Below are 13,512 nucleotides of genomic sequence, written 5' to 3' on the forward strand. Positions count from 1 at the left end.
GAGGAAAGAAAGAAGCAGTGGTGGAGCACACAGAGGCAAAACAAGTCAGAATTCAGTTGAAGTTTTATCACAAAGGTCCAAGAAAGATGTTTTAGGAAGATCTGCCATAAGCACTTTCTCTAATATCAAATTGGGCCTTTTTTTCACAAAGCAAATCTTCCTTTGGCTATAAAAGATATTGGTGATTGTGAGGAGCTCTGAGAATTTTCTGCAGGCCCGTTCCCACAGTGTTAGGACAGTCTAACAAACAACTTTCTGAGATGCTTGTCTTTTAAAAATACTATAATGTATCCAAATATTGTTTGAAAGCAAAGCAAAATTAGTTCCGAATGTTACTGACATAGGTCAATATTCCCATCTATTTAAAGGTGGCATAAAATTCTTCCCCAGCTACAAATAATTTTTAATTTTTTTCTATTAAAAAGGAAAAATGTTCAGAGAAAAGTAATACGTAATTTCTGTTAATACTTTTTTTGATCTTAAAAAACCTTCAGACATTAATGCCTCCTGTCAGAGTAGAGAGAAAATCGCTCTTGTGTAGAATTCGGGACAAATCAATCATAGGACATTGAAAAAGAGGACTCAATTCCTCTTTTTTTTTGAAAAAGTCACTATTAAACTCTGTGCTGTGGATTGGGGCCAGGGCAGACAAATATTAAGCAATTCAACTGCCACATTCTTGCTGTAAAAATGTTAATTAAATAGATGGTCAGTAATCCCATGACTAAAAGAGTTATTAATCACTAGGTTAGCCAAGAGTTTTCATTTATATTTATCTCAAAGAAAAGTGCAGTTACTTGAGATTTGACCTTCTGTTGAAGATAAGCAAACTCAATACACCTATCCTCTTAGAGAAGATTGCTCCTAATTACCTTGACATTAAAAATTAATGACTGTGGCTATGGTCAAGGACTTTGTCTTATTCATCTCTTTATATCCTTGTATCCCCACAGGTTAGGTCCCTGTACTTAGGAACTCAAAGTTTCTTGGAAAAAAACATGTGTTCCTCTTTCCCCTCCACTTAATCCTGATTTTGTTGGGAATGTCAATGCGCCCAGCTAAAAAGGTATATTTTGAAGTTTCCTCTGCATGTAGAGGTAGCTGTGTGACTACCTTCTTGTGAAGGCATCAAGATGCTTTGGGAAAAGTTACTTTAAAAGTATGCTGACCTAGTTTGCATGCATCTTTTTTCGGTCTCCACCACTTCCTGCCTGAAACATCATAGTTTAATATTGCCGGGAATATCTTTCTGCCATGAGGTGACTTTGAGGATGTATGAGACCTTCTGAAGATGATAGGCAGACTTCCGGGACACAGGTGCCATTATGAAATTGCCTTATCAGCCTTGAACTGCCTGCTTGTTGTTATGTGAGAGACAACTTACCTTCTACCTGATGTAAGTCACTGACTCGTAAATTTCTTTTATTTACTGCTCCAAACAGTTTCAGTCATTCACATTAGTGACTAAGATGAAGACACAGAAGGCATGCCTATAGCAACTGAGGACAAAAGAAATGCCTAAGTACGTTGAATGGTGGAATTGAAACATTTAAAAAATCTCAGCAGGACAGAATTTTGTTCAGAATGTCAGGTGAAATGGAACAAGTAATCATTCTCCACCAAGATTTAAGAGTTTGAGACCAAGGTGGTATTAGTCCACAACATAGATTTCTTGGAATTTTAGCTGTCCACCACCTTAACATGAGTAAAGTGTAGTATGAGACTATTTTTTTTTTTTAAAAGTTCATTTACACCTGTATTAGCAAAGGTTTGTGTCCACACTATAGTGAGTTATTTTCCCAGTGCTTCAAGGACAAATAGCTTATTTTGTGATTCAAAGTTGCAGAACAAGGACCAATGGCTGAAAATAAGAGATAAAGATTCTTTAGACCGAATACTGGTAAGTTTTATTAATCTGAACTGCCTCAATGAAATGGTTGCCCAGTAAAGTGGTGAGATTCCCTAACACTGAAACAGATGTTCAATAGTGTTCCCGGATTATATAGAAGCTATAGTTAGATGACCTCCAAAATTATTTCAAACTCTTCAAGATCCTATGGTTCTAGTACCTAAATATTGGGCAATGGCAAAATAAGACTTTGTATTGGCTGTATCACTATATAAATCTGAGTCCACAGAAAGATCTCTGATGAACAGAATCATCTTAAAAAAAACAAATTTCAGGCCAGGCACAGTGGCTTACGTCTGTAATCCCAGCACTTTGGGAGGCCGAGGTGGGTGGATCACTTGAGGTCAGGAGTTCGAGACCAGCCTGGCCAACATAGTGAAACCCTGTCTCTATATTTAAACAACAACAACAACAAAACAACAACAACACAAAAAACAAATTTTATGTATAATGACAGGACAGCTCATTAAAATAGACAATGTAGGTAGTTCCAAAGAACTGGTTTAACAGGATTTATCTTCTTTAAAATTATGGCATTATAGTTAGTACCTATGAGGTACTTAATATTTTGTGTGATTTCATTCTTTTTTTCTCCACCTTGAGAAATTATAATTTTAAGGTTTGGATCAAGTTATTTCTGTCAGAGAGCAAAATGTGATGTAAGATGGGGATAAGTGATAATACATATCTCACAGGGCCACTGTATAGATTACATGAGATGATTCATGCAAAGTACAGCATATAGAGATAATTTAAAAATATTAGGTATTGTAATTAACAAAACATGACTTTATCATATCACTTATCTCTATCTCTATGTTATTTGCTTATACATTTGTATTCCGCTCTAAATGGTGAGCATTTTGAATGCAGGCAAGAACTATGTCCTTCATCATTTTACTTTTAGGTGTTAACCCACAGTAATTGCTCAAAAACAATGAACATATTTCTGAATTTTTCAGCATAACTGTGTTGCATAAAGTAAAAAAAAAATCACAATATTCTGGCATTGGAAGAAATCTTAAAAATACTTAACAAATCAAACTACAACCTGGAATGATACAGTGACTTGCCCAGTTACCTGAAGTGACTGAGCAAGAATTCAGTTTTTAAAAAACTCCAGGTTCAGTCTTCCAGAAATTTCCTCTAAAAAAATTTCAAAGATCTTTGGAATACTGGCATATCCACGTAATGACCAGCTGTGTTACTTTTAAAAACATTATTAGATAACTAAATATGTACAATCAATGTAGGATGACTTCAGCATTTCCATTATGAAGGCTGGCCTATTCACCCTAAAATGGACCAAGAGCTAATGTGTCATAGTCATCTCCCAATTAAAAAAAACTGTACCTTAATAACTGCTTAACTTATAAGTACTCAAAAATATAAATGACTATCACATATTAGCCTATGTCCCTTGTAAAGTATAAATAAAAAATATTGGGAAGGTAATTTCTGCTTCAATTTTCAGACCTTACCTGTATACTCCAGTGTTAGCTTGCCATCTTGTGGCTTCGTAATCCCATGCAATTCAGTAACTGATCAATGGGTATAAATTAGCCTATGAAACTGATGAGCTTTATAGGCTCATCACACACCTCCACTTTCAAACTTATTTCATATGCAGCCTCACAAGTCACTGCACTTCCAATTTCACTGCAGGCCAACTCCAGCTACAAGTGAAGCAAATCACCTAATTAAAAAATATCCTGAGACAAGTGCTCAAAGAATAGCTGAATATTTATTGAATAGATTATGCATACATATTTGCTGAAAAGGAGTGTATGTAACTTTTTTGACGAAGCCAATATGAACATGGCATCTCATAAAGATGGGAAAGCAAGGTAATAACAGGATTTGAATGTAATTTTGCCAAATGGTGACATGATCTTTCTCATACCCTGACAAATTATAAAATCTACCACAATGTTTGCTTTCTTTGTTGAAGGTGTGTGTATATATAGTGTGAGCACACACATATACACATACACACACACACACATACACACACACTATTGACTATGTATATTTTCCTTCAAGCACTAGGATTGTTAACCTGACTCAAAAAGAACACATCGGTCCCTTGGAATAGTCAGGTGGTGATAACACAAATAAAACTCAGTTACCTCCAGTGCCAGCTAATTCCTTTCTTACAGTTATGAGAAATGAATTGCCATAAAAAGAGCTCAGAACAGTTGCTGACACATGATTTTTTATTAAATATTACCTACTTTTCTATCTAGAGCCAGCCCTTAGCCTTGGGTTTCCCGAGATTCTCTTCAGGGATCTTTGGGCTCAGCACCTTGTAACTAACTGAGGGTCCAATTCTGTGTATGAAAGACTTGAAAACTCTAAGAGATCATGTGTGCCCTTTGCTTCAGTGTTGTACTTCTGAGGAAAGCTGCCTACTAGAGGTTATAGCTTGGTCAGTAAAAAGGAAAAGAGAAGAAAACAATGTAGCTAGGCCACAGGAATGCTGGGTTCCAGACTGTATTTTAAAATCAAAATTCAGTTTTTCTCTCATTGTCAGTGATATCAGCTCAGAGTGGCAGTCCCAGCAACACACACCTAAAGCTCAAGGATTACACAGAACTAGCTTCCATTTTATGCTGCTAAGGACACATCATTACCACACAGAGCATTCTAGGTTTCTGGTCTTTTCACCTCTGGCAAAGCAGATGTTGCCTTTCATACCAGTCTCATCTACCTTGGCTGGAAGCTGCTGCAGGATCAAGATTTTGTTGAAAGAAATTAGAATTACTTCAGCTTTTCATTTTATACTGGTAGATTTTTAAATTAAAGACATCAATGACATGACAGAACTTTTAATTTTGCCTTATTTACTGAAATGAGAAGTGTATTGCACTACTTCCTGTATTTAAAATGAAAACACAAAAACTTTCCCTATATATTTCTGACAATCTCAAGCTTCATTCTTCTGCTTTGAAATAAATGGCAATATAGTCCTCAACCAGGACAAAGGAGAAAACATTCTGACCTAGGGACCAGAGATAGTTTTATAGGTTTGCTGTTAAAAGTGTTTAAATTTTCCCACATCACTGTCTTTATAAAATTAGGTTGCTAGTTTTCATCTTCTTCTTATGGGGCAGAGGTGGTTGTGAGGATCAAATTTTAAACTGCATAAATGAAAACCCAACTGCCGTTCTTGATTAGAAATTCTCCTTTAAAGGGAATCCTTCCCAAATCATTTTATGAGAACATCATCATCCTGATACCAAAACCCAGCAGAGACTAAACAAGAAAACTTCAGGCCAATATCCATGATGAACACAGATGAAAAATCTTCAATAAAATACTGGCAAACCGATTGCAACAGCACATCAAAAAGCTTATCCACCATGATCAAGTAAGCTTCATTCTGGGGATGCAAGGCTAGTTCAATATATGCAAGTCTATAAACGGAATTCACCATATAAACAGAACCAAAGACAAAAACCACGAGTATCTCAATAGATGGAGAGAAGGCCTTTAACTAAATTCAACAGCCCTTTATGCTAAAAACCCTCAATAAACTAGGTATTGATGTAACTTATCTCAAAATAATAAAAGCTATTTACAACAAACCCAAAGCCAGTATCATACTGAATGGGCAAAATCTGGAAGCATTCCCTTTGAAATCTGGCACTAGACAATGATGCGCTCTCTCACCACTCCTATTCAATATAGTATTGGAAGTTCTAGCCAGAGCAAGAAAAAGAAATAAACGTTATTCAATTAGGAAAGGAGGAAGTCAAATTGTCTGTATTTGCAGATGACATGATTGTATATTTAGAAGACCCCATAGTCTTTGTCCAAAATCTCCTGAAACTGATAAGCAACTTCAGCAAAGTTTCAGGATATAAAATCAACGTGCAAAAATCACAAGCATTCCTATACACCAATAACAGACTTAAAGACAACCAAATCAAGAATGAACTGTCATTCACAATTGCTACAAAGAGAATAAAATACCTAGGAATACAACTAACAAAGAATGTAAAGAGCCTCTTCAAGGAGAACTACAAAGTACTACTCAACAAAATAAGAGAGGATACAAACAGATGGAGAAACATTCCATGTTCATGGTTAGGAAGAATCAATATCGTGAAAATGACCATACTGCCCAAAGTAATTTATAGATTCAACCTTATCCCCATCAACCTACCAATGACTGTCTTCACAGATCTGGAAAAAACCAGCTTAAACCTCATATGGAACCAAAGGAGCCCACATGGCCAAGTCAATTCTAAGCAAAAAGAACAAAGCGGGAGGCATCATGCTACCTGACTTCAAACTATACTACAAGGCTACAGTAATCAAAACAGCATGGTACTGGTACCAAAACACATATATAGAACAATGGAACAGAACAGAGGCTGTGGAGGCAACACCACACATCTAAAACCATCTGATCTTAGACAAACCTGACAAAAACAAGCAATGGGGAAAGGATTCCCTGTTTAATAAATGGTGTTGGGCAAACTGGCTAGCCATGAGCAGAAAGCAGAAACTGGACCCCTTCCTGACACCTTACACTAAAATTAACTCCAGATGGATTAAAGACTTAAGCATAAGACCTAACACCATAAAAACCCTAGAAGAAAACCTAGGCAAAACCATTCAGGGCATAGGCATAGGTAAGGACTTCATGACTAAAACACCAAAAGCATTGGCAACAAAAGCCAAAACAGACAAATGGGATCTAATTAAACTCCACAGTTTCTGCACAGCAAAAGAAACAATCATTAGAGTGTACTGGCAACCAACAGAACAGGAAAAAATTTTTGCAATCTACCCATCTGACAAAGGGCCAATAACCAGAATCTACATAGAACTAAAACAGATTTACAAGAAAAAAAACAAACAAACCCATTCAAAAGTGGGTGAAGGATATGAACAGACACTTTTCCAAAGAAGACATATATGAGGCCAACAAACATGAAAAAATGCTCATCATCACTGGTCATTAGAGAAATGCAAATCAAAACTATATTGAGATACCATCTCACGCCAGTTAGAATGGCAATCATTAAAAAATCTGGAGACAATAGATGCTGGAGAGGATGTGGAGAAATAGGAACACTTTTAACCTGTTGGTGGAAGTGTAAATTAGTTCAACCATTGTGGAAGACAGTGTGGCGATTCCTCAAGGACCTAGAAATAGAAATTCCACTTGACCCAGAAATCCCATTACTGGGTATATATCCAAAGGATTATAAATCATTCTATTATAAGGACACATGCATGTGAATGTTCACTGCAGCACTGTTCACAATAGCAAAGACTTGGAACCAACCCAAATACCCATCGATGATAGACTGGACAGGGAAAATGTGGCATATATACACCATGGAATACTATGTAGCCATCAAAAACGATGAGTTAATGTCCTTTGTAGGGACATGGATGAACTTGGAAACCATCATTCTCAGCAAACTAACACAAGAACAAAAAATCAAACACCAAATGTTCTCACTCATAGGCGGGTGAACAATGAGAACACACGGACACAGAGAGGGGAGCATCATATGCTGAGGTCTGTTGGGGAGAACTAGGGGAGGGACAGCAGGGGGTGGGGAATTGGGGAGGGATAACATGGGGAGAAATGCCAGATATAGGTGATGGGAAGGAAGGCAGCAAACCACATTGCCATGTATGTACCTATGCAGCAATGCTGCATGTTCTTCACATGTACCCCAAAACCTAAAACACAATGAAATATATTTATATATATATATATAAATTCTCCTTTGAGAGTGTATACACTTGAGAGAAAATTTTGTAATGCTGCAGCTGAGGTTGTAGAATTTTCAAATAAGTAAATCTAATGAGCTTATCAGTTTTAATAGGGTTGGAGGTAGCAAACAAGGATTGCCAAGAATGACTCATTTAAGTATTTGGATTATGTAAAAATGTATTGAAAAAATATAAACAAGATTGATTCTCTGTATACCGTTCTCCCATCCAAATCTTAAGTGTCAAGGTGTTGGTTAACATCTTAAAGCCTCCATACAAAAGGAGCAAATCTGACTTGGCAAGAAGGGGGCATTCCTCTTGTGAGGATGACTCAAAAACATCTGTTTCCATTGAAGAATTACCCAGTGTGGTCTGTTCTTGAATAGTCTGAAACACACTTGTGTCCTCAAAAGCCCAGTGACTTGTTGAACACCTCACTGCTACAGGGGGACCAAGGAACATGTGGGCATTACCATCCTCATGTCCACTTCTTTTCTCCAACCTACCCAGAGGAAGGGGGATCCAGGAGACCTATGAGTGGTGGCACTAAAGACAGTGTAAGTGCAGCCTGTACAGTGAACATTCTTTTGCCATGTTCATAGCTATTCTGGGGGACAAAAAGAACCTGTTAGCAAACAAAACCTCTGGCTACAAGTTTCAATTATAAGCCTCCCAATACATATTGACAAGAGAATCCTACTCTAGTCAGAATGTATTGAACTACACAATTGCTTCTCATTTCCATTTCTCTCTTGGCTTCTTTGGTTTAAGAGGACACACTGCAGTGCAGATCCCTAGCAGACAGCCCCTTTGTTCTATGCTCCCTACCTTCATCAACACGGCCACCTCCTTCATGGCTCCAGAAGTTTATTCTTTTTTTCCTTTTGGAACCAATGTTAACTAAGCCATAAGTAAAGCAAAGATGTCTGTGTGTGTGTGTGTGTATGTGTGTGTGTGTGTATACATATGTATACACACACACACATACATACACACACACACACACACACATATATATTAGTAAATACATTGCTTTTAAGGATTGTTTTGAAATTTTCAATAAATCTAAATCTAATCTCTCTGTATATACATGTCTTAATAAAAGAAAATCACTTCTAAATCAGCTCTTAACAGTTTCCTAATCACCTAGAGATAATTCTTTTCTGATACCAGGATAATTTTTATGGAACCTTCCAGCTAAAAACACTGAACAATCGATTATCTCATTTGGCTAAGCTTTGGACTGTTTGCCCTGTTTAGCTCTCAGCTCTGCCATATACTATCTGTGTAACCCTTAGGTAAGACACAAGCTTTCCTCATTTTACTCAATTTCCTCATCTTACAATAAGGATAACAGCACTTGACTCTTAAGAGTTAGTGTAAAAATAAGCAGAAATGCAAGAAAAGTTCTTAGTGCAGTGCCAGCCAATAAATGTTAATTGTTACTATCACTAGCAGGTCTGATACACAAGGCCTAGGCAGACCAGACAGATTCCTTGAAGAATTGTAAAGTTTATCTTTTTCCTGGCCACTAAAACCCAAAACTTTTTATTTCCTATCCCCTCCCACTCCTACTATTGCAATTCTTCTTTTCTGACTTCCTCCAAATATGTCTGCCAATCTTGTTCATTATGCTTCCTAGGGTTCCCTCTGTTCCCTCTAGAACTGTTATTCTTCACTGCTTCACAGACTTACATACTGCAATTTCATCTTAACTGAACCTGGATCTCCCAAGGTGATACTCTCAGGAAGCTGCTTTCCCAAACTCCTTACCTGTACCACACAGCCTGTAGATATGCTCCTTATAATTTTTTTTTTTTTTTTAGACAGTCTCATCCTGCCACCTAGACTGGGAGTGCAGTAGTGTGATCATAACCCAGTGCAGCCTTGAGCCCCTGGGCTCAAGTGATTCTCCAACCTCAGCCTCCCAAGTCACTGGAATTATAGGGTGACCCATCAGGCCTGGCCCTGCTGAGGGAAATTTAGGACTTCAGCATTTCTCACACTGATTTCTACTAAGGGCATCTTTTGCGTACAGTCCATCCAGGAAAATGGACCCAAAGTTAATCTACATTTGAATTCAGTAATCTATTTGTATGGCCATTTCCTGACACTGTGAGCTGCATTGCTCCTAAAATCATAAATTTCAATGTCTGAGTTTTTCATACTAATTTTTAGCCTTATTCCCTCCATACCACTTTTGTCACCATTAAGACCTCCAGTCCCTTGATCACTCGCTTTTCATCTGTCCTCTTGACTGTTTCCTCCCCTATCCAGACTCAATTCATTGACATTTTACTTTTACCAGGACTATGCAACCACCTCCTTCTTCCATTCAATTGAGGAACACTATCAGGCATACCATGTAATTACGCAGAGGGTGCTACTAAAATATTTTGCTCTCCTAAATCAGCTGGGCCTTGAATGTAATTAACAGCATATATTAGCTGATCGAGGATCCTTTCACATCGCCTACTCAGCTCTTCCTCTTATCTTCTGTCTCAAATTTTCACCATTCAAACCTTCATTTTCTACTTTCCTAAGGTTTGTTGTTGGGTGGTAATGTTGTTTCTTTCCTTCCTGATAAGGATATCAACTTTTCTTTTTTTTTTTTAATTTTTAAAAAGGTGGGGTTTCACCATGATTGCCAGGCTGGTCTTGAACTCCTGACCTCAGCTGATCCACCCACCTCGGCCTCCCAAATTGCTAGGATTACAGGCATGAGCCACAGCGCCCAGCCGGATTTCAACTTTTCTACTTAACAGACTTAGTCTAAGAGGTGTCCTTTCAACTTAGGAATGCTAATACTCCCAACCTGTGTTCTTGGGACCAGGTTCCATCTACGACTTGCCTACCTAAGTAACAAATCCCCGCTTTCACTTCCTCACTTAGCTCATTCAATTAAACTAGAAAATAAACAGTATTTGGCATTCTCTAAAACTTCTCTTAAGATGAATGACTACCAAAAGTTAATTCCAGTAGAGTCTTTATCTTTTAATTGATCATTCAATGGCATTTGGCGTGATCATTGAGGCTACATCATTCTCCCTCTTCTGGCTGCCATAATGCTCTGTACACTCACCCCATTTCCTAGTTCTCACCTGACTCTTCCTTCCCAAGTCATCTTCGCTGGTCTCTTCTGCCTACTAAATGTTGGTGTTCATCAAGTTTCTCACTTTGGCTATCTTTTCCCATGTGCTTTCTGGGCGTCGTCCTCTCTTTCCTCAAACTAAGGTTAAAAATTGCTAACTCCCAGACTTGCAGATTAGATCTAAAGACTGATTTTGCGTCTTCCTTCAGTACCAGTAAAATGTAATCAATGCTAACTATACTCCAGATTCTGAGCTAAATGCTTTGGAGGTAAGACAGGCCACTTGCCCCCAAGAAATTTAAAGTCCACAGTTGCAGTTTCAGAGTCTTACATAAAGTACTGGTCACTAATTAGACTTTAGCCCTGGGATGCAAGGTTGGTTCAACATACAAAAACCAACAAATGTGATTCATCACACGAACAGAAGTAAAGACAAAACCACGATTATCTCAACAGATGCAGAAAAGTCTCAATAAAATTCAACACTGCTTTCAGGTTACAAACTCTCAATAAACTAGACATTGAAGAGGATACCTCAAAATAATAAAAGCCATCTATGATAAACCCACAGCCCACATCATACTCAATGGGCAAAGGCTGGAAGCCCTTGAAAACTGGCACAAGACAAGGATCTCCTCTTTCACCACTCCTGTTCAACACAGTATCAGAAGTCCTGGCTACAGCAATCAGACAAGAGAAAGAAATAAAGGCATCTAAATAGGAAGAGAGGAAGTCAAACTATTCCTGTTTGCAGACATGATCCTATTTCTAGAAAACCCCACGGTCCGGGCCCAAAAGCTCCTTAAGCTGACAAACAACTTCAGCAAAGTCTCAGGAAATCAATGCACAAGAATCACCAGCATTCCTATACACTAACAACAGTCAAGTCGAGAGTCAAATCAGGACACAATCCCATTCACAATTGCCACAAAAATAATACAATACCTAGGAATACAGCTAACTAGGGAGGTGAAAGATCACTGCAAAGAGAACTATAAAACACTGCCCAAAGAAATCAGAAATGATTGGGCTGGGTGCAGTGGTTCATGCCTGTAGTCCCAGCACTTTGGTAGGCCGATGCAGGCAGATCACCTGAGGTTGGGAGTTCAAGACCACCCTGACCAACATGGAGAAGCCGTGTCTCTACTGAAAATACAAAATTAGATAGGCGCATGCCTGTAATTGCAGCTACTCAGGAGGCTGAGGCAGGAGAATCACTTGAACCCAGGAGGCAGAGGTTGCAGTGAGCTGAGATCGTGCCATTGCACTCCAGCCTAGGCAACAAGAAATCAGAGATGACACAAATGGAAAAATAGTCCATGCTCATGGATAAGAATCAGTATCACTGAAACGGCCATACTGCCCAAAGCATACCAATGACTTTCTTCACAGTATTTGAAAAAAACAATGTTAGAATTCAAATGGAATCAAAAGAGCCCAAATAGCCATGGCAATCCTAAACAAAAAGAAAAAAGCTGGAGGCATCATGCTACCCAACTTCAAACTAGACAACAGGGCTACAGTTACCAAAACAGCACGGTACTGGGCACAAAAACAGGCACATAAAGCCATGGAACACAATAGAGAGCCAGAAATAAGGGCACACACCTAAAATTATCAGATCTTTGACAAAGCTGACAAAAATAAGCAATGAGAGAAGGACTTCATTCAATAAATGGTGCTGGGATAAGTAGATGGCCATATGCAGAAGATTAAAATGGGACCCCTTCCTTAACTCAAGATGGATTAAAGACTTAAATGTCAATCCCAAAACTATAAAAACTCTGGGAGGACAACCTAGGCAGTATCATTCAGAACATAGGCATGGGCAAAGATTTCATAACAAAGACTCTAAAAGCAATTGCAACAAAAGCAAAAATTGACAAATGGGACCTAATTAAGCTAAAAAGCTTCTGCACTGCAAAAGAAAATATCAACAGAGTGAACAGACAACCTACAGAAGGGGAGAAAATTTTTGCAAACTTTGCATCTGACCAAGGTCTAATATCCAGAATCTATAAGAAACAAATTTATAAGAAAAAAACAACCAGAATGGCTATAAAAACTCAAAAATAATAGGCACTGGTGAGGTTGCTGAGAAAAAATAATACTTACATGCTGTTTGTAGGAATGTAAATTAGTTCAACCATTGTGGAAGACGGTGGAGCAATTTCTCAAAGACCTAAAAACAGAAATGTCATTCAACCCACAATCCCATTACTGGGTATATACCCAAAGGAATATAATTTGGGTATTGCTGCATGTGTATGTTTACTGCAGCACTATTCACAATAGCAAAGACATGGAATCAACCTAATGCTCATCACTGGTAACCTGGATAAAGAATATGTGGTACATATATACCATGGAATACCATAAAAAGAATGAGACCAGGTTTTTTTGCAGAAACACAGAGGGAGCTGGAGGCCATTAGCCTTAGCAAATTAATACAGCAAATTAATTTTTCTGTTCAGAAAACCAAATACTGCATGTTCTCACTTAGAAGAGGGAGCTAAGTTATAAGAACACATGAACACACAGACGGGAACAACACACACTGTGGCTTATCAAAGGGGAAGGAAGAGAGAGGATCAGTGATAATAACCAATGGGTACTAGGCTTAATTCTTGGCTAATTATTAAATACTCTGTACAACAAACTCCCACGACACAAGTTTACCTGTGTAATAAACCTGCACACGTACCTTTCAACTTAAAACAAAAACCTGATCACTGCAGTAATCTCACCCTCAACCTTATCCTTTCCTCCAACC

The sequence above is a fragment of the Saimiri boliviensis genome, chromosome 4, assembly GCF_048565385.1.
Source record: "Saimiri boliviensis isolate mSaiBol1 chromosome 4, mSaiBol1.pri, whole genome shotgun sequence".
Taxonomy (NCBI): Eukaryota; Metazoa; Chordata; class Mammalia; order Primates; family Cebidae; genus Saimiri; species Saimiri boliviensis.